Here is an 8,258-nt window from a genome sequence, read left to right as displayed (position 1 = left end):
CTTTATTCTGCGTTCTGTTATTGTTTTACCTCAATGCGCTGTGTAGTGAGTTGACCTGTACGAATGGTATGCAAGGCAGGTTTTTCACCGTACCTCGGTACAAGTTACAATAATAATACATGTTAGTGTTGTGGTTAGCGTAACGCTATTCCCGCTGCTGTCTGTAAGGAGTTTGTACATTCTCCCCGTGTCTGCCTGGGTTTCCTCCAGGTGCTCCAGTTTCCTCCCACATCCCAAAGACATACAGGTTAGGAGCTGTGGGCATGCTATGTTGGCGCTGGAAGAGTGCCACACTTGCGAGCTACCTCCGGCACATTCTCAGTAATGCAAAAAAGACGCATTTCACTGTGTGTTTTGATGTACATGTGACTAATAAAGAAATATCTCAATTCAAAAGACGCATTTCACTGTGTGTTTTGATGTACATGTGACTAATAAAGAAATATCTCAATTCAAAAGACGCAGTTCACTGTGTGTTTCGATGTACATGTGACTAATAAAGAAATCTCAATCTCAATCCGAAATCCTCCAGTGCTTTTTGAGCGTTGCTCCTGGAAATTGCTTCTTGCTATCTCGGCAGTGGGCCTCCCGGGCGGTAGGTGGCGCTACGGCGGGAGGTCCGGGGCGGCTCGTCAGGCTTGCGTGCCCGGGCCCTGTTCTGACGGAGGGAGGTGGGTGAAGAGTTATCAGGTGTGCGCTCCGGGGGAGGATGAGGGCGGCGGCGGCTCGGCCAGGCGGTAAGTGCTGGTGAAGCTGTGCGTGTAATCGGGGAGGGGTCCTTTACGGTTGGTCGGGGTCTCCGTGGGGCCTCCTCGCCCAGGGTCCGTCAGTCAGCGCCCGGCGCCTGTCGCCGGTTACCCCGGGGATGGGGGGACGGAGGGACTGGGCCATAACGTTCGCCTGGCAGAGACCCGCCGCGCCGGCACAGCGAGGCGGGAGGAGGACGTCTCCCCCACCACAGCTCGCCGGTAACCTTGAACGTCGCCTGTTGACGGGAGCCCGGCCTGTGACTCCCCCTCCCCCTCCTTACCCCTCCCCCTCCCCCTCCTTACCCCTCCCCCTACCCCCCGTCCCGTTCCCCCATCCCCCACCCGCCACCCATTCCTTCCACTAAAAAGTTTTCCTCCCTTCTCCCCTCGATTGATAAACCGCCCACACCCCCCCCCCCCCCCCCCGTGTTTGAAGTGGCAGAAAAGGATTCCACGAAATCCCCTTTATCAAAGCATTTTTATCTTCATTATTTGGGGAAAACTGTGTTCAACTGATGACATTTATTTCAGTCCACTTGTTATGTGCAGAGGCATGTATCAGTTTCATCGTCTGCATGCATCAGCCTTTTCCGGTTTTCTAGGAACTGAATGCTAGTTCCATCGTTTTATCAATCTTTTTATGTCAGTCTTTTGGAAGAAGCAGGTGTCAACAGTGCATAGTCGACGAGAGGCATTTTATTGCTGAATATTTGCCTAAGATTGTTTATGACTGAATGTAAATTTTATTACCAAAGACTGAAGTGGATATCTTCATATTATTTACAAACATGTTTTGGGAAAATCGTTTGATGCATTTTCTGGAAACTTGAGGTGTGCAGCTTCTGGTTTACAAATTGTCTCAGATTTGTGGATTTTGTGTGGAAATTTTGGTGGCTCTACTGGTGCAGATCCCTGGGATTAAAATCTAAAAGGTGATGGAAGGAAGAAGACCTTTCATTTTCTTCCCAGTTTATAAAATATTCATTCAAGTGTACTTTTTATTTCAATTACAAGACCCATAAAAAAACTAAATAAAACCAAGTATTGTGTTTGTAATTTTCTGCCTCTTTATCTTCCTCAATTATTTCTTTTGTATTCAGACTAGCAGTCGTCATGGCATTGCACTGTCGGGTTGGTAGTATGTTGTGGGATGGGGTTATGTCTGCTGTAAAGTTTCACTTTATTTAGCTGACGAGGAAGGCCTCCTTGCTTTCTTTTTTGAGAATACATTGGTTATGCACATCTGCTCAGCATCTCTTCTGAACCTGGGGGGGGGGGGGGGAAGAGTGCAGTTTACATTGTAACATGCTGAGGTTCCCATGTTCAGCTACTAAGGATTTAAATAAAAGCTACTTAATTAGAGTGATATATTTCTAAATCAGCCATCTGTGAAACTTGTCCTGCAGGATTGATATTTGAAGTAGGGCATAGTCTGAGAGCAAATTCAACGTCAAAATTGATAGTTTGCATGCAAGCTTCAGGGAATATAGAAAAGAAGAGTTGTGGGGCTATGCCACCTGAGGGTAATGTTTTGGCTTTCATTTCACCATTTTTAAGAAGTTATGATAGTAAGCAGTAACAAATGGTGTTCATTGTTGCACTGAAGAGAAGTCTTCTTTGAAATGTGTTTTCAATCACCTTAATATGGTGGCCATTATTTGATACAAAGCAAGCTTGGAATGAAAATATTATTGTAGCCAACTATATGGTAAAGGTGTTCTAAAACTTGTCTCATTTAAATATTCATGTTTTTTGTCTGACTCAAAATCCACTAGAAAATTTTAGTGCAACTATAGAAGTTGAAAATAATAAGAAAGAAACAAAGGACTGCAGATACTGGAACCTAGATGGAAGACACGATGATGCTGGAGGAACTCAGCAGGCCAGGCAGCAGCCGTGGAGAAAAGCAGGTGGTCAACATTTCGGGTCAGGACCCTTCTTCAGGACTGAAGATAGGAAAAGGGGAAGCCCAATATATAGGAGGGAAAAGCAGAGCAGTGATAGGTGGACAAAAGAGGGGAGGCAGGGTGGGCACGAGGTGGTGATAAGTAGATGCAGGTAAGAGATAGTGATAGGCAGGTGTGGGGGAGGAGGGGAGAGCAGGTCCATTGGGGGATGGGTCAAAGGGAAGCAGAAAGGGGAAAAAAAAGAGGCTAGGAAAAGGAAGAAGAGAAGAAGCATGGTGGGAGGGGGGGGGTGGGGATTACCTAAAGTGGGAGAATTCAATATTCATGCCATTAGGCTGCAAGGTTCCAAGATGGAAAATGAGGTGCTGTTCCTCCAGTTTGCACTTGGAATTCTCCTGGCAGTGGAGGAGGCCGAGGACTGGCAATATAGGTGATGGAGTGGGAGGGGGAGTTGAAGTGACTGGGAACTGGAAGATGCAGGTCGCAGTTATGGACAGAGCGCAGGTGTTCTGTGAAACAGTCACCTATTCTGTGTTTGGTCTCGTCGATGTAGAGGAGGCCAAACACGGAACATTGAATGCAGTAGATGATACTAAGGGAGGTACAGGTGACTCTGTCTCAACTGAAAGGACTATTTGGGTCCCTGGATGGAGGTGGTGTAGGGGCAGGTGTTGCACCTATGGCGGGGGCAGTGGAAAGTTCCTGGGGTGGGAGTGGGCTGGTGGGGGGGGATGGGAGGAATGATTGAGGGAGTTGCGAAGAGAGCAGTTAAAATAATGTTTTAATAATGACATTCTTTAGGGAGTGTGTTGTTTAAATGTCCCCTTGCTAAGATTGCTCCTCCAATAGATTCAGACTCCACCTATTCATCAAGAGATTAGATTCCTAGCTCTTTACTGTACTTACTCAACATGAGTGTTTTGACAACCAAAACTCAGTGCATTGTTTACAGTGTAAGTTAGACTAGTACTGTATGTTTTGACCATAACTGCCTGTGGAATATTATCCTGTAAGATGATAGATTGGATGGCCAAAAATGTAAAATGCCTTGCTATCTTGAGTTTTTAATATCATTTTACTGCCATTTGCCCACAATACAACTATTACCACTTCAAATATGATTCTTTGGCACTTTTTGAAGTTTTAGCTTATTAAAGGTTTGATATTAATATTTTGTCTTTTATTCTGTAGTTGTTTTACTTTGATTAAAATGTAGTTTATTTAATGCTGAAATTGCTATGAATCTATTATTTACATTGCTTAATTCAAATTTCTGTAGGGCACCAAAGAATTTGAACAATATAATCAATAATCAGAAATAAACTGACGTTTATTATAACTTCTGTCTAAAGCAGTATAAAATGAAGGGCTTTACTTTGTTGACTTAAAGTGCTTTATTGCAAGGAAGATAATGATCCATAAGCTAAGGAATTATCAAAACGTGAATAATTCACAACCATTCTCCAAATCCTGACAGTTTTAAAATTAATTTAGCAGGATAAGTTATCTTTCTATATTATATATATATATTTGTTTGATATACTAAACTTTTTTTTAGGATTGTAGTTGTTAACTCAAAAGTCAATTGAAGAATGTGTTTTAAACAAAAATCATGACACATTTAAAAAAAATTAAAAATGAATGACCCAAAGGCAATACAAGTATTTTCATGCATTTGCTTTTATAATTAGTTCCTCCTCTGACATGACAAGATTTGAAGATTGAGCTTAATGTTGAAGTGACGCCATCAGTAGTGTAACCCAAAGACCGATGGTATCATATGTATTGTGTTTTTTTTTTACCAGAATAGCAGAATGCATCATAATTTTTAAAAAAAACTTTGTAATTTGTTTCAGAGAAATATTTCAGTTGACGAAGGAATGCAGTAACACTTGTATCCTACTTTCACTTGAAAAAATAATGTTCTTTTTTTCAAATGAAGTGAAACATGTCTTAAAAGGTGCTGCCTTATGAAATATATTTGTCCTCCGTATTTAAAGCAGTTAAATATGAGATACAAATAATGCAAAACAAGAACAGGAAATGCTCAGCAGGTCAGCCAGCATCTGCGGAAAGAGAACAGTTAACATTAAGGGTCAAAGACCTATTGTCTTTTGTTTTAATCTGTTGCTTTGAAATGTGCTAGAAGTGATAGCATTCCATGGGGTTAACAATCATTGCCTCAACAAATAGTGGAACTTCAATGCATTCCTAGTAAGGTATTCTGTGATATCTTGACAATAATAATTGTTATAAAGTCATACCAATCTATCTTGTTTTGAATTAATTGATACATGGGTTTGTTACAAGCTAGGAACATATTGTTATTCTGTTTTATATAATCAACAAAGGTTAAAGGTTACGAATGTTGTGTGTCCTAGATGTCCTGCTGTCTTGTATTCTGAATCAGTTATTTTCTTGCCATGCTTAAGAAAATAAAGCACCTTGGTCTATCTCTAATAAAGTAGCATGGGTATTTAAGGCTGTTGTCTGCAAAGACATCTGCCTTAGGCCAAACTCACTGAAAGCAATTAGGAGGTATTTATATAATTTATATCTTCAACTTCTTGTGAACTTTATGCTCACAAAGGAAGTTGGGAATGGGAATAACATGCTTTTTTACTAAGTTATCCCATGGCAGAGATGGTACAATTGGGGCAATTGTTTTCTCATGTTCTTCCTCAAAAGATAACTGAATTGTAAAGTAGCTTTCATTCATACTGGAGTTTTGCCTTGCAATTGAATTTCTTGCTTAATTTTCAAAAATTCCTTAAATTCAGAAGGTTCCATTAAATGGGAGAATAGCAAATAACGCTTCTTTATTCAAAAAGTGAGGAGACAGGAAACCACAGGCCCCTTGGCTTAACATCTGCCGTAGGGAAAATGTTAGAAGCTATTATTAAAGATGTTATACCAGGACATTTAGGAACATTCAGTGTAACCATGCAACTTCAACATAGGAAAAGGGAAATTTTGTTTGACCTATTTGTTGGCGTTCTTTGAAGAAGTAATGTGTTGTGGATGAAAGGGAGAACTGGTGAATTGTACATGCCTAAATTTCCAGAAGTTATTGATGATGTGCTACATCAAAGATTATTGCGGAAGATAAAAGCTCTTGATGGAGGAGGTAATGGTGTGGATAGAAGATTTGCTGCCTAACAGGAAACGCACTGTGGGCATACAGGAATCTTTTTGTGATTGGCAAGCTGTAACAAGTGGTGTGCCATAGGGATCAGTGTTGCAACTTGTTACAATTTGTATTAATCACTTAGATGATAGCACTTGTTAAATATGCTAATGACCCAAGTAGGAAACTAAGTTGTGATGAGGATCTAAGAAGATGATGTGGATGAGTTAAGTGAATGGGCAAAGATGTGGAAATATGGGAAAATGTGAAATTGCCTGTTTGGCAGCAAAAATTTAAAAAAAGCATAATCCAAATGGTACAAAATTGCAGAGTCTGAAACAGAAGGATCTGGTGACCTAGTGTATGGTTTGCAAAAGGCTAGGATGCACATCCAGAGAGTAACTAGAAAAGTTGTCAGAATGCTTTTGTTTATTGCTAGCGGAGGAGGTTAAGTACAAAAGTAGGGAGATTTTGCTTCAGTTGTATTGGTCATTGGTGAGTGAACACATGGAGTACGGTGTACCATATTGGTCTCCTTGTTTAAGGAAGGGTATTAATACGTTAGTAGTTCAGAGAAGATTAGTCATAGTCATAGAGAGATACAGCACAGAAACAGGCCCTGGGGCCCACCAGGACCATCGTGCACCCATGTTTACACTAACCGTACCCTAACCCATTTTATCCTCCTTGCATTCCCATCAACTCCCCCTGAGATTCTACCACTCATCTATTCACTAGGGGAAATTCACAGTGGCTAGTTAACCTACCAAGGAGTACACTTTTGGGATGCAGGAAGAAACTAGAGGAAGCCCATGTGGTTACAGCAAGAACATGCAAACTCCACACAGAGAGTACCAGAGTTTGAGATTGAACCTAGCTTATTGGAGTTGCGAGGCAGCAGCTCTACAGGCAATGCCATTGTGCTGTTTACTAGACTAGTATCTGGAATGGACAGATTTCTTATGAAGAAGTTTGGCCAGGCTAGGCTTGTAACTTTAGGAGTTTTGTAGAGTGAGGGGAAACTTGAAACATAAGATTGTGAAGGGACAATGGAAATGAAAAAATTGCAGATGCTGGAAATCTGAAATAAAATTAGAAAATGGTGGAACAACTCAGCAGGTCAGGCAGCATCTGTGGATAGAAAAACAGTTGATGTTTCAGGTGGAATATTCTTCATTAGGACTGAGAAAGCAAGTTTTAAGTAACAGAAAATGGGGGAGGGCTGTGGGTGAAACAAAGGAAACATTTGTAATAGGGTGAAATGATGTAGCCATTAAATGTACAGTTAAGCTCCTTTGTGTAATGTGTTGCTGATGATGTGAAGGGTCTTGACGGTGGATTTGGTGAGGATGTTTTGTTTTGTTTTGTTTTGTCTTGTGGGAAAATTAAGAACCTAAAGACCACTGTTTAAAAATAAGGCATTGCCAATTTGAGATGAGTGAGCTGAACATTTTTGACTGAGGATCACATTCATTTTCTGCACTGCCACCAATGCTTAACCAGTACAATAGTCATGTGATTTTGACCAGAGCACAGCACAGTTTGATCATGATATGACCACCTTTTATTCTATCGGACCATGTAGTTCAACATTTTAATAGTGCTGTTCATTGTTGCTTTGCATTGATGTATTGAACTGCAAAACTACTGAGCCTTTATGATCTTTTTGAATTGGAATGAGGAAGACTCGTATAAACTAGCACAGACTGGTCGAGTTACTGATTTCTGTGTTGTATCTTCTAACTATGCATTGTGTAAATTAAATTTATTGCCAACTGTTTCATAATGGGAATTGGAGTACTAATTGATGACAATGCAGTTGCAGAATCTTGATTTCTCTTTTCTCACATTTGTTGGCAGTTTCTTGGAATCATGAAACTTAAAAGCTGGTTGAAGCTTTACCTTTCTCACTGTGGACTCTGCAGTTAGTGCTGTGGAAAGTGAGTATAGAAATGTTTCAGAAAGGTGTAAGAAAATATTAAGATAGCAGGACACATTGCTTTCAATAGCTACAATCAGGATTTCTGCTCTAAGTGAAACAATTATGTGAAGAATTTCTCAATCATGAAAACTAATCATCACCCTAACCAACCATCCTATATTTGTATATCTGAAACCAGCATTTTAACCAGCTGACACTTCTATATTAGTCTCATTTAAGAACAAGTAGAAGGGTCAGCAACGTGTATACAGCTTGCATTGTTAAAATTGTTTAACCTTAAGGTGTTCATTGCATGTATTCCATTTACAAACAAAATAGACGGTGAAATTTCTGCTGAATTGTAAAGATAGCCAAGTGAAAATAGTAGTGGAACATCAGTTCTGAGGGAAAGTAGACTGACATGTCAGTATTTCAGAAAGGGACCACGGAAATAGAAGCAGGACTTAGGCCATTTGGCACTTCATGCCTACTACACTATTCAGTGAGATCATGACAGGTCTTTTGACTCAGAGCCACTTTCTTGTACTAACCTC

The 8,258-nt window shown here is 40.5% G+C and overlaps 1 protein-coding gene across 5 annotated transcripts in view; it reads left to right on the top strand.

Annotated features, from left to right (window-relative positions):
- Positions 1–567: 567 nt before the first annotated feature.
- Positions 568–8,258, top strand: part of nipa2 (NIPA magnesium transporter 2) — a 33,303-nt gene continuing 25,612 nt past the window's right edge. Inside the window, exons 1-3 of one of the 5 annotated variants that reach the window (XM_052026639.1) lie at positions 646–737; positions 2,525–2,659; positions 7,644–7,723. The gene's annotated coding sequence lies outside the window, so the exon portion shown is untranslated. Of the gene's footprint in view, positions 738–2,524; positions 2,660–7,643; positions 7,724–8,258 lie in introns of all 5 variants that reach the window. The other 4 variants (XM_052026638.1, XM_052026637.1, XM_052026636.1 and 1 more) reach the window with 4 other exon arrangements.

The sequence above is a fragment of the Pristis pectinata genome, chromosome 11, assembly GCF_009764475.1.
Source record: "Pristis pectinata isolate sPriPec2 chromosome 11, sPriPec2.1.pri, whole genome shotgun sequence".
NCBI lineage: Eukaryota > Metazoa > Chordata > Chondrichthyes > Rhinopristiformes > Pristidae > Pristis > Pristis pectinata.
Note: the sequence above shows the minus strand (reverse complement) of the source record. Positions and strands in the feature narration are given on the sequence as shown.